Here is a 13,749-nt window from a genome sequence, read left to right as displayed (position 1 = left end):
GTCGCATCCTACCTGGGCATCCAAAGGATCAACCTGGTTCCCTGCAGAACATACTAGTAGTTCTTTAGCTACTGTGAATAGTTCTAGAGACACACAAGCTGCTTTGGTGATTCGAGTAGCATAGTGTTTAGCTTTCTCTGCTCGAATCAGCTGATAAGAGAGCACGGCTGACTTATATAAAGGCTACGAGAGTCAGTGTCATATGTCAGACGCCAGTTTCTCTCTGGGCGTCTACACAGCTGTTTCTGGATTCTCAATTCAGAAGTGTACCACGCCTCAGAAGGCTTTGTTCTACCAAAAAAAGACAGACTTGGTGCAACTTTGTCAGCTACTCAATCCATGGAACTCTGGAGCGAGGAAAAGGGATAATCACCCTTCTCGCTGAGAGACCTGCATTCCTCAGAAAGTAGTTCAGACAAGTCACTAGGACGTGGTGCTATTTATTTAGGCGATTTGTAAAGTGCTCCATATCGCCTTGCAGTGACTACAAATCACTTTCTCACGCTTATTTTATTATTTTCTATAAAGGTTCTTCTTGGCGTTTTTATTTAGTCTTCACTTTTGTAGCGTTCTTTTTACAACGTGTTATATTAAAATGTATTGTGCTGTAGACCATGCTGAGTGGCAACCACTCGGAACATGTTATTTGGCCATATTTGCTCTCAAAAGAGGGACTCCTACATTGTTGCAAATTTTGAAAAACCTGGAGTTTTACCCTGTCATTAAGAGTAATTCAGCCATGGACCCCTTGCTCACTGTGCCCTAGCGAGGCTCAGTTTAGGGTCCCTGGTGATACCTAGCATGGCATAAACACGTGTCTGGGATTGCTGATGGTTCTCTTGCTCACAGGAAAGTTGTCTAACATGTATTTCCTATATCAATAATAGTTACTCTGTTTTGTTCCGTAGTGGATTTTATACTTAATTCACACCCAATGTTAGCCTGCATTGGTTTCACCATCAGTGCAAGCACTTTTAATTAAAATAAAAAATAGAGAATTAAAACATGATTTCCTTTTTGTTTTTATTCTATTCATGTGTTGATTTGCGTCCTGAAGTCTATTTTGCAAAATATACAAGTGAGTTAATGGTACTGTCCTTGGCACTAGTAGTATAATAAAGACATTAGCGGTATAATAAAAATAGCTGAGCCACTCGCATGATGGGGGCCTTGTCAGGTTGGTGTTTATAACATTAACCTGACCTCTGGGCAAAAATCCATTGTTTTCATTTTAAGAACAATGACCTGTATTAAGTCGTTATTGATGCCCATTTAAAAAAAAAAACACAACCCTCTTAACTGTAGCTTTGCTAGATGCATCCAGCAATGTCACTCCTTAGAGAGTTAAATACCTGAATTAAGAAAAAGGAAATATTACCGGCAGTAGAAAAAGTATTTAGAAAAGGTTTGGGGACTATAGAAATGTAATGGTATTATACATATTGAGAGAACAGGCCATGTCAAAAGTCAACCTCCTTCACAGTGCCCCCCTTGACCTTAATGTAGCCTTTATTTAGGAAGATTGAGGGGAAACTCCGAGAAAAGTTGCTGGTTGCCAGTGAAGATGAGGGATGGCTTCAATAGTTATATTTCTTTGCTCAAACTTGAGTACAGGTAAGGTTAAATGGAGAGTTTATAAATGTGATCAGAGTGAATTGGACGTATAACAAGGTTGTGCTTTTGCCCCAATACTTTTATTTATATATTGCTGTTTTTGGGTTCACTGATGAAATTGAGGGACATTTTCTGCCAAGGCTAGGACAAAAACACTTAAATTAGTTGGCATGCTTTTTGGTTTCAATCTATTACGTTTGGGTACACCTCAAATGAGGTACACCAAATGAAAGTAAGCATGGCTCTATTTTATGGGTTGGAAGCCACAGTAGACAAATCTAGACAGTTCCTTATGCGGTTAGAGCTGAATTTGGCCTGACATCTTTGGATTGTTCAGTATTAATTCAAAATGCCGATTTGTCGCTAAAGTTTGTTTGATAGAAATAGTGTATTATTAAGCAGTATAAGAGAAACATAAACTGTGTAACTCAATATTTTTACGGCCATTTTCCTTAGAATGCGAGATGTTTCTTGGGAAAATTAATTGCAAATTGTATGATTGAGCTATTTTATAAAAGATGAACAAAATCAAAGATAATGTCCCCAAATGGGACACAGCTACTACTTTTAACTTCAAAAGTGCCGTTTTTAGACTGTATGAAGATTTATCCAGAATTCAAGCAATGTTCTATCATATGGAGTAATTCCCAGATAGGCATACAACATATTATTTTTCTCATGAAATTCTGACTAGGCTAGAAACTTTAAACAATGCAGGATCTAAGTGGAAATGTACTCATGAGAAAAGTTGTAGATCTTGTAAATACAACAGAAACATCAAACATTATGCATCTGTGTGCCTGTATATGTTGGTGTATAAAGGGGGTTTGTCCTATCCTCAAAACATCATTCTTTTTTGTAATGAGCCAAACTTGTTTTAGCCACAAAAATGCAAAAAAACTACACGTCTAGCCAAATAAAAAAGGAAGCTGTAGATGCACCTCAGTGGTCGGATGGTTCTTTTTCCAGTGACGCAAAACTCAAGTTGGTTTTTTGGTTGTCTTTGAAGGTTCAAACAACTATTGCAAGAATGTATTGCATTAATGATGTTTTAAGGACAGGACAAGCCCCCTGTATACACTGTTTCTCTAGCCCATTTAGTCCTGTCCGCTCCCAGCTGTCCCCCCTGTTACCAATGCCTGTATATGTTAGCCATTAGGATGGGTGTTTTTTGATGTTTTGTAAATAATCGAGAGACTCTGTGAACAGAAATCTTTTAGCTACAATTGTTAAATGGGGCACAAATGTCATTAATCATTGCTACAAAATGTATTTGGGATAAAATAACATTCCATCTATTATAAATGGCTAAACGTATGAGGTAAACGCTGGGTCATATTATTCTAAGACGAAGCCTGATTTGATTTATTGTTTTGGTGGATTGATTTGATGTGTTTTGCATTATTGTGAAAGATTTTAGATTAAACCAACCACAAATAAAAAAAATATTCCTATCTCTTTTGTAGATATTATCTGTCCTAGATTAGCGGCTAAAAACAAAGCTTCTTGTAGGAGAACTATAACTTATCAATAAGTTTCCCATGCACTTGCGTGTTCTCAGTAAGATCGTTGTTTTTGGTCTTCTTTGTTCCCCTGCCTTGCCTTGTCGCGCTCTGAAACACTTGTGAACAAGCGCGATACAAATAAAATATCAGTATCAATAATATAAACATTTGTCAAACATTCTGCTACTTATACCTTAGACAATATAATGGTTTAGTGCCATATTAAATGTATGTCATTTAAAGGAAGGAATGATCAACCTAGCTTGTTTTCAGATGCCAGACGCATGTTAGTCTTCAATCTAATGAGAAGTCTCAACTCAAGTTGACGTAATGTTTTCTTTCTGTATCTTTTTTACTGTTTCTAAAATTCAAGCCAAATACTCTTCAAATTCAAGTGGTCACTATCATGATCTTCCTGAAGAGGTAATGCTACCATATCCAATTCATCCTTATTTCTGATGGCATGTACATGTTCAAGCATTTTGATTTTCTAATTGTTACATATATATAAAGTTGTGCATATAGTGTTTGAATCTAATAATTTTTAACTTCAAACTCTTGTCTATTCAGACCCACAGAATGTGCACTGCATTCTTCATACAGGAAATGCGGAAGATCCCACCAACTACAGACCTATATCAAATCTACCCTACCCAGCGAATCTATTTGAGAATCACATCTACAAAATACTACTCAGCCACTTAGAAAGCAATAGGACACTGGACCTCTCCCAAGTCTGCCTCAGACCCATGAGAGGAATGGAATTTGCACTTCTATCCATATATGATGACCTAAAAATAAATGCAGATAATAGTACCCGATCGGCCCTCCTACTACCAGACACATCAGCCGCCTTCGACACATTCCGACACACAACATTAATCCAGAGACTAGAGGAATGTGGCATAAAAGACTCTGCTCTAAAATGGCCAAAATCATTCCTTACCAACCGAACACAAAGAATGTACTTTCTGCCATTTACATCCAACACCAGAAAAATCACATCTGGCATACCACATGGATCTAGCTCTCCCCACCTCTCCAACATCTATATGAATGAAACTCATTCAAACCTATCCACTTACTGCCTACAACTACGCAGATGATACCCAACTCCTCTTCAAGATAACCTCAAGCCAAGACCCAAACAACACCACCAACAAATGCCTCACCTACATATAGGTGCAGCATGCACACACCTTGCATGGGAACTGAACCAGAAGCATTCACAGTGAATAAAAACAAAAAAAACCTGGGAATGCTTATGGACAACAGACTCTGACTAGAACCACAAGTTGATGCAAGAGCAAAGAAATGCTTCTACATCTTGCGACAAATTACAGGGATACTCCCCTATCTCACCTTCCTGCACAGAACCCCTGCAAACATCTCCTTGGTCTTATCGAGAATAGACTATGCATCCAAAATACTGCAGAAAGGCTACTCCGGACACTAAACAGGAGAGACCACATCACACCCGCCATGGGAAGCCTGCACTGGCTTGAAAAAACCTGTTAACTCCAAAGCCCTCTGCATCACAGGTACGACTTCATCAGGGACAGAATCTATGTATCCGCTGCGGTGCACTATACTTTTTTTAATTCTAATGTTTTAATTGTTTATAAAAATGTAATCCTTAGAAGAATGCAATATGAAAATCTTATTTTCCAGGTACGCTGGTTACGTCCCTAGATGCCAGGACAAACTACTGACAAAAAAATAGCTAATCAAACACTTGTTAAGTTTACCCAGTCACTTCTCCGCAAAGAAAATCCCATGTATTAGTTCTCATGTATTTAATGAGCAGTTTGTTGCAGTACAGAAATTAACAAAATTGCAAAAAAAGATACAAATATTTTGCAAATAAATTAAATCAAATGTTTTTCTTTTTGTTCACAAATAACACGTTTCTACACGTGTTTTTTTTTTGCATCCAAACTGTATCTTAATAAAGAAGAAAAAGGAGAACACGATTTGTATTTCTAAATATTCAACTGTTGATATACATTAGTATGCCCAGGTAACAATTGTGAATGGAACAACTCAACATCAACAAAGATGTTATCTCATTTAGATGTTTACATATCCACTATGCGTTTCGGAACTCCAAGCTCCTTCATCAGGTGAGAAAGTTATCTTTTCCAAAGAATCTGATGAGATGGAAAGAGTATGGATTTAGAGTAATATCCTTTAAAAGGATCTAACCTGAGTTGATTATAAATGCCTAGCACTAACCTGAGCGTTCTTGTGCTACCAAAATTTATATAAATTGGAGAGCTGTCAAAATAATAATGCCATGTGATCAAACACTTGTCTACAATCATATGTTGAGTGGTAATACTTTGGTAACCTATATCAATTCAATCAAAATGACCTTGTTCCTCTCCAGTCTGTTGCAACAAACAATGTTGCAAACAAAATACAACATCGTAATGTCAACAAATCAGTATCACTACATCCAACCATATATTGGAAAGTGTAAGTAAGGCATGGTATCAATGTCAGACACACAAATGATCACAGTTCAAGGGTGTTTATTAAACTGTAAAAATGGGTGAGATAAATGCCTAATCTACACCTAAATCTAAGATGGGAGCAAGCTACGACCATCAAACAATAATAATACAGTCCTAGTGGAGTCTAGTCAAATAAAAAGGGCCTATACTAAAAAAAATAAACTATTGCCAGTCCTTACCGCTATGCAACAAAATAGTGTGGGATAATGTTCACAAAATGAGAAGTCAGGATATTATGGCCGGGGTCTCCCTTCCCCACGTTCTTAGCATGGGACAAGATGGGACTCTTGAGCACAGCACACTTATTGGTTTCTCCGGCACAAACTTACAGTTCCTTTCCCTCGATATTGGGGCCTTGTGTCCCACTCACTTTCATGCAAGGTCTCTTGCCTCAGAGGGTCTGATAAATCAAACGGAAAAAAAATATAAGTTCCTTTGGTTAATCTTCACCATGGGCGATGATTCTTCACCCCTGGATCCCCCTCAGCTGGGCTCCAATCTTTCTCTCAACGATAGCCTCCCTCAATCGGGCTCAGACCAACCATTCCCTGTGGACATCCTTAAATCGAGTTCACATTTGCCTCAAACCACAGTTCACTTAGTTTTCACAATGTGTCAGACTTTTGACTGTACGAGGGATTTGGCTTGACCCTCGTATGACCACTTTGACACTTCACGCTGGCCTCCCTTAGGCCTCTTGGTCTCTGTAGTTTCACTAACCAAAATGTTCTTAGTTCAATACTTTCTCTTCCTTTCGGGAGAGGGGTACCAGCTAAAGTCTTTCGAATGAGCTCCCACGTGGTGCCAGATCACTCTATTGCTGGTACCGATTTCACACTCAAAAGACCTGTATCTATTATCATCTTTCTTCACATACAATATTGCCAATGCACCCTTGACCCTAACATTGTCCGGTCCACTATCAGTTTCTTCTGACTCACCGGCTGTGCTGAAATCTTTGGTGTTTCCTTTGCCACTGGAGTCAAGAACCACATTGACAAACGCTTCTCCCTGCCCTGGCAATCAGTGCGGGAGGGTTCCACATACTGCTGACATCCGACATACCACTCGCCAGCTGCAATTCCCGCTCATGTGTTTCCTTTCTCAGAGGTTTCGCAGGTCTGGCTTCAAAAGGGCAAGGGCAATTCTCTCCTGGTCATCCTTTCAGATCTCCACACATTTCTCCTCTGTTCAAACTGCCATCCCTGAATGGCTGCTTCGTTGTGCATTCGGCCTTGCACAAAGTGTGCTTTTCGTGCTCTGCCTTTTATCCCTGTGGGGAAGGGAAAGGCCTGTTGGGTGTGTGTAGTTATCGGAAATTGCCTGTCTCTGCCTGACCCTTGTGTTGGGACACGTCAGGTAAGTGGCTTTGGTGTTAGTCCATTGTCTTTCACGGAGTGAGAAAGTGTTTGTGTTGGAAAAGAGGGGGGTAGAGCTTCTACATATCCTACGGGGTATGATGGGGAAAAGGTGTTTTAAGGAGGGGGTTACCGCATCTCACCTTTCGGTGTCACACTACCACTCACTGAAGACCCCCCCCCCACCCTCCAGGTGATCCTCCCACACTGGTCCTCCCCCAGGAACTGGATCCAATAGCGATGGCTGTGTCCTGGCCACCTGGATGACAGATCCTTGGGTACTAGCGGGTGAGACACGTTTAGGTTTCTCACAAAAGCCACTACAAGAATCTCAATTACAATTTCCACTTACTTGTCGATAGTAACCCACGCGATCAGGTTTCAGTCACTCACAATTCAGTAATATGTTCTATGGATTCAAGGAACATAGCCCATGGTTGGCCTGCTCAAAACCTGTCTCTTGCTGATCCAGACATGGATGTCCACCGCATACTTGAAGCTCAGCCCCTCCAAGACAGAATTTCTACACCTCGCCAACAACACCGAACCCCTAGACATACAGACCTGGCCATCATCCAATGACTCAGAGGCTTCACTTGCAACCTCACCTACTGTGCCAAGTCCCTCAGGTTCAACATTGACAACCACCTCCCTTTCAAGACACACATAGCTAAGTGGCAACTCAGTATCAGCTATCCCTCCTGCTTAAAGGCAAGCCCTTCCTCCCTCCAGAAAGCTTTACATCCACCGTTCAAGCACTGGTCCAGTCCCACCTGAATGGGCGCAAATCACTTCTCAAAGACCTCCCATCGTCCTCCCTTGTGCCCTTGAGGAGTGTCCTACAGACGACCACATGCCTCATCAAAGGTCAACGCAGATATGACCACATCCCTCATCCACTTTCACTGGCTCCCACTGCACGCACAAATCACCTTCAAGTCTTGCTGCAGCATCTATATAGCAATTGCCCATAAGTCACCCAGCTACCTCACAGAGAAACTCTGCATCTCCAGGAGACAGCGCACCACCAGAAACCAGGACATGTGCAGACTTGAAAGGACCAGAAAACAAGCCTTCTCTGCTTATGTCCCAATACAATGGAACCTCCTCATTGTTAGCATCAGACTCTCCCCCACACTCCTACAATTCAGAAAATAACTCAAGACCCAGGTCTTCAAGTTGCCCCTCACACCACCTGACTCACTAGACGCTGCCTGCCCCTCTCCTCCCCGCCACCCGGTACTGCTGTACCCATCCTCTGTGCCCCACTGCATCCTACCTCTGCTGTATATCTGTTCTATTACCCCTGAAAAACGATCAGTTCTGCATCTGTACTGTTGTATATCTCTGTAAAGCGCTCTGTAAATACCATAATAATAATCACTCATAAATTACTACATGGACAAGGAGCAGAATTTCTCCAAACCAAAATCAACCAGCAAGAAATCTAACATCGACCAATGACGTCCAAATCGAAAAGAAACCTTATGAGAAAAGGAAATTCAAAGGAACTGCATGCTCCCGTCTGATTGCCATACTATGAAACTTGATACCAAAGGAAGTAAGAATGACAGAAGATCACCCAACCTTCAGAAAACGACTGAAAACCTGGCGTATCAACTCACTAAGAAAAGCATAAAAACGGGCCTCCCCCACAACTCTTACCCCAGAGCAATTATGGGACAGTATGGATCCTGGAACCAGCAATAAACAACCACACACTACTGACCACCCCCTGCTCCTTGCGCCTCTCCCGAATACCTTCCACGTACCAAACGCACCCAGAGGGATAGAAATACTACACACAAAATCCATGCATCTTACATAACAGTAAACGGACAATCTTAGACGCTGGACGTTACTCCTCTGGACACAACAAGTACAGTGCACACAATCAACGCACACTCAAAGCGCGCATGCACAGACGCCAGTTTTTTCTGGTTCTGCAAGCATCAACAGAAGTGCACAACCTCTATCCTGTCCCTCGCTTACATACCCCACTCACTTTCTTACAGAGCCGCGTGAGCACCTGGAAACTATGCAAATGGTAACATAGCATTTTTTTTTTTTTAAAAACTGGGGTTTTTGCAGCCAGTTTGGTCCTTAATGTGTGCCAATCTTAGCACACACCACTGGGTCCTAGTGTACAGTTTGGTGGTGTCAAATCAAGACACTGCCTACTTTCTTGCTTTGTTCACTGAACCTTGTGATAAATTTAATGTCAGAGTACTTGTCAATGCTAATGGGTTTGAGGAGACATTCCAATTTACTGCATCTGATCAGGCTTGAACCGCCGGTACCAGTACTACTATGAATAGTATCTTTTTTCTGTTACCTAAATGGTCCCATGCTCTCATTGTAGTTCATATTCCTCTGGTAGGAAGCAAATCCTTTATGCTCTTAAGAATTCCCTACAGTGCACACTCTTGGTACTGCTTGAAGAATGTGCTGAAAGCCTGAAGTAAAGCATGTACTACAATTTATTTGTAAACGTTTTGGGCTCTAATTTCTGACTACCATCAATTCTTGTTCTATAAAACCAATCTGCTTTTCACTGTGAACACAGTGTGAAATATACATTGTCATTTCATTGGAATTAAAATATCTAGCAAACTAGGAACATCTCTCTTCCAAATGACTGCTCAGCAGTAAATCTCTACCACTGTAGCATCCTCTCTTTCCAGACAGTCTCATTTTAATGCCACACATGAGTTTTCTCCCAGTGTCCCCGGTGACCCATCATTAAATGTACATGGGATGCAGCAAACCTAGTAGCCGTGGTCGGATGGCAAACGTGATGATTGAAAGAATTGTTTAATGCAAAATGCTTGTTTGACAGCACCAATTTCATTATGTCAAGCAAAACAGGAGTCTAGTCCCTGAAGGACTGTCTTTCCTTACATGGTTAGCTGACAAAAGAACATCACACTGTTTAATCGATGTGTACAGCATGCAAGAGCTAAAATAAGCAAAGCTTATGCCGATTTGCATAGTATGTCTTACAATCTGTTTAAAGCATCACCAGCGTCTTTTACATAAGATGGCAACTGAGTCATATGGTATGTCAGAAAATGATCAATATAACGAATCATGGGTTCAGTAAATGATCCAATGGAACTCACAATAGGTGGAGTGCCAGGGTTGGTTAAAGACTTATGTACAGTAGTTCATTTCCTACAATAAAATGAATCTTGTAATTCTTTTTGAACTCATTTGTTATAACCTACCCCCAATGACTACAATGCCACCTTTCTCTGAAGGCTTGATGATTTTTAAAAGAGCTGTGGCCCAGTGTCTTGCAGAGAATTATTTGCTTGTGATTTTTGCCAATTAAAATCATTCTATTCTATAAGGATGACTGATTCAAAGTTGGAAATTGCCTCATTTTCATTGACAAGGAGAATGCAAACTGACTTTTTTTGTATTTATTTTTATTATTAAAGTGTGGATTTAGTTTTAATTAAACCATACATGCTATATTTAAAATATACAAGTGAATCCAATATCGCATCGCATGATAGTAACACATTACATACACCCACTCATTGAAATAAAATTGTCTTTGTATTAGAAACTAGTGCATATAAAAACCATCTATATTGCAAATCTATTTTGAATGTTTTTCCAAAAAGCTAAACCATGGCACCTATTTTCCTTGTATAATTTGCTGCCAGAAATTTTCTGTTCATATAAAAAATTAGATCACGTAATAATCTGCTAAAGTAATTGGTCCTCTCTTGTTAGGTGGGTTCACACTAGCTGAAAAAATGTTTCAGCATCTTGATCACTTTGCCGCAAATTCTGCATTGTCTGTTATCGCACCCAGTATGTTCCCTAGAGCCTGTTACTGCTAACGTTTGTAATCTGTTAAATCTAAGCATCATGTATTGTCTACACTTATATTTTTCTGGAACACAAGCCATGTATGGATGCAATACTCTAAATCAGGCTGGCTCTCATATACACAGCAGATGGAGATTTCTAAATATTTGATGTTCTGATATCACTCTTTTTAATTGTTTTCCCTTGAACTCCCTCATGATGATCTCGAGGGGGGGTAATGCAATACACCTTTTATTTCAGCTCCTCCAACAATTCTATTCTATTTCTTGGTTGAAATTACTTAGACATGCATATCCCTCTTTAAGCATTGATGTTGCAATGAATGGTGTTTTTCAAATGTTAAATTAAGCCAGATAATATTGTTTCAGCTTCAGGGAAATCGGGCATAATTCTACTCTAAGAAATTATAAAGGTATGTTCTTAGCCAATCCAACCACTACCCACCAAAACTTTGCCTCCAAATAGTCTAGCCATTCAGTGTTGGAATTCGGAGGATAATCTGGACCATACAGAATCATAGGTGTTTCTTTTCACATATACGCCTTTCTTGGCATTAAAATTCACCAAACTGAAAATCAGTTGTATATGGGCAGGTAGTTTTTTTTTTTTTAACTTTGTTTTACAACATAGTAAACAGCCCCTCCTTCCACTCTCCCTCCCTCCCACCCCAGTCCTGTCACCAGAGCACCAGCAGTTCCTTGTCCTGCTTACATCCTCCCTCAGAGGATCATCAATGTAGATCTATGAATTTGTCTTTGTGGGCACCATTGAATCCTGAAGTCCCAAGTCATGGTCTCGCCCCATTCTGCAGAAAGTTTCACCAGATTGTTGTTCAAGACGTATGTGGCCCATTCCAGAGCCACTAGCTCCCATGTCTTCCTCAGACATTCTTGTTCTGTTGGTATTGTAGGCCATTTCCATCGTTTTGCTATGAGAGCCATAGCTGCTAGCGTAAAGACTACCTTTGCCTTTTCACGACCCCTCTACTCCCTTTCTATGCCAATCTCTAGCATTCCCGTCAGGACTAACCTGGGATCTTTACTTGCTCCCTCTCCAAATGCTTGCTCCTGTGCCTGCTTAACCTCCCTCCAGAAGGGCTTAATCCCAGGGCATTCCCACCAAATGTGTGCTGCAGTCCCCTTTTCCCCCACACCCTCTCCAACATTCCTTGGACACCTCTGGGTAGATAGCGTGTAGGCGTGCGGGGGTGTAATGCCAACCGTATAGGTACTTGCACCATGCTTCCTGGAGTTGTACTGCCCTCGCCATCTTCAGTATTCTTCGCCATAGCCTCTCCCAGTATTCCCTCTCCATGCCTCTCCCCAGCATTTGGTCCCACCAGGCCCTATACGCCCAGTTTTACCTTGGTGTGGCATTTTGCTGTAACCTGTACAAGTCTGAGATCAACACCTTTTGTCCCTTCCTTTATCCGTAGGAATCTTTTGAACGGGGTGACAGGGCTGGTAGCCACCGCCCTGACGTCCACGTTCATCACTCAATGCCTGATCTGGAAGTATGTGTGTCTTTCCCCCTTCCCCTATTCCGAAATCTTGCTTGCATTCCTGGAATCTTTTCACTCTGTGATCCTGGTACACATCCCTGATTTTCCTACAGCCCCCTCTCTGCCGAAGGTCAAATGCCCCTTTTTCCACACCCGGGGTGAATTCTTTATTCTTAAATATCTGGGTGAATGGGGAGTGGCGAGCCAAGCGTGACTGCTTCCCTTCCCAGACATTCTTTCGTTATTGTTGCTAGTTCCCTAAAGAAACTTGGGGCGGGTTGCCAATGGGATAGCCTGAAACAGATAGTGTAGCCAGGGAAGTGTGAACATTTTAACCGCTGCTATCCTCCCCGGCCAGGAAACTCTAAGATTCTTCCACTTCTGGAGGTATCTTTTTATTGTCTTTATCATGGGGAGCTAATTGGATGCATACAAGCCTTCAGTGTTGATGTTGTCCAGCATTTGATCTTTCATAGATTCACATGTTGTGAATATTCCCTGTCGTCGGGCCTGGAATGCTTGGTGATATAGAGCAGTTTTTATTTTTAAACTGAAACTTCAGTGCTTCATCATTGTCATTTTGGGTCATAGCGCCCACAGGTAATGGAAAGGGCTCCCTTAGCTCCACCCCTGGAGGCCGTCTTCAGATTTTTTTACTGCACGTTTCGTGTTGAGAGTACTCAATTTACTCTTTCGCTTCGTTCGAAGATATTATACAAAAATCAGTTTAAAGGTGTTTCGACAATGTTTTTGGGAACCTCGTTCAAAAAACTCCACTCGTCATTCCGGTCTGTGGCTTATGAACAGACCATTTCTCTGCAGACGTATGACTTTGGTCCTACTACAATGTCAGAGGTCAAGAAGAAAAGTCTTTTCACGGCCTGCACCCGCTGTACTCCAAAGAATGTTTTCATAGAAGACCTCCATAAAAAGTGTCTCTACTGTCTCCATTATGTCATTGAGGAATGCATGATTTGTCAGTCCTTTTCAATCACAACCTTATGGGATCTTCATCAGTGACTAGTGGCATGGCTCAAGGATACCAGTGGGGCCTCTGACTTTGCTTCAGTACGGAGTCACGCTTCACTGTGGCAGGATATCTCTACCCAGCAAACCACCTCTTCAAAGAGGTCAAGATCACACGAGATACAAGCAAAAGGAGGGTGCATGGTGCCTTTCCCATGACTTCCCAGTCAGTGTCGGCCATAACACCGACCCAAAACAATGGAGAAATCTCCCACCTCGTCCACGACACTCATACAGGGCAAGCATGTTTCAGGTTTTTCAGCCGGGAGAAGCCATTCACCTGCATCCACACCGCCTAGCTCGTCAATGCCATCGTCGGCCACAGTTGATGCACCACCAACAACTGCAAAAGTCCAGTCTATGTCTAAGACCTTATAATCGTCCAT

The sequence above is a fragment of the Ambystoma mexicanum genome, chromosome 8, assembly GCF_040938575.1.
Source record: "Ambystoma mexicanum isolate Mex_15411 chromosome 8, UKY_AmexF1_1, whole genome shotgun sequence".
Classification (NCBI taxonomy): domain Eukaryota; kingdom Metazoa; phylum Chordata; class Amphibia; order Caudata; family Ambystomatidae; genus Ambystoma; species Ambystoma mexicanum.
The sequence above is the reverse complement of the archived record's forward strand: the minus strand, read 5'-3'. Positions refer to the sequence as shown.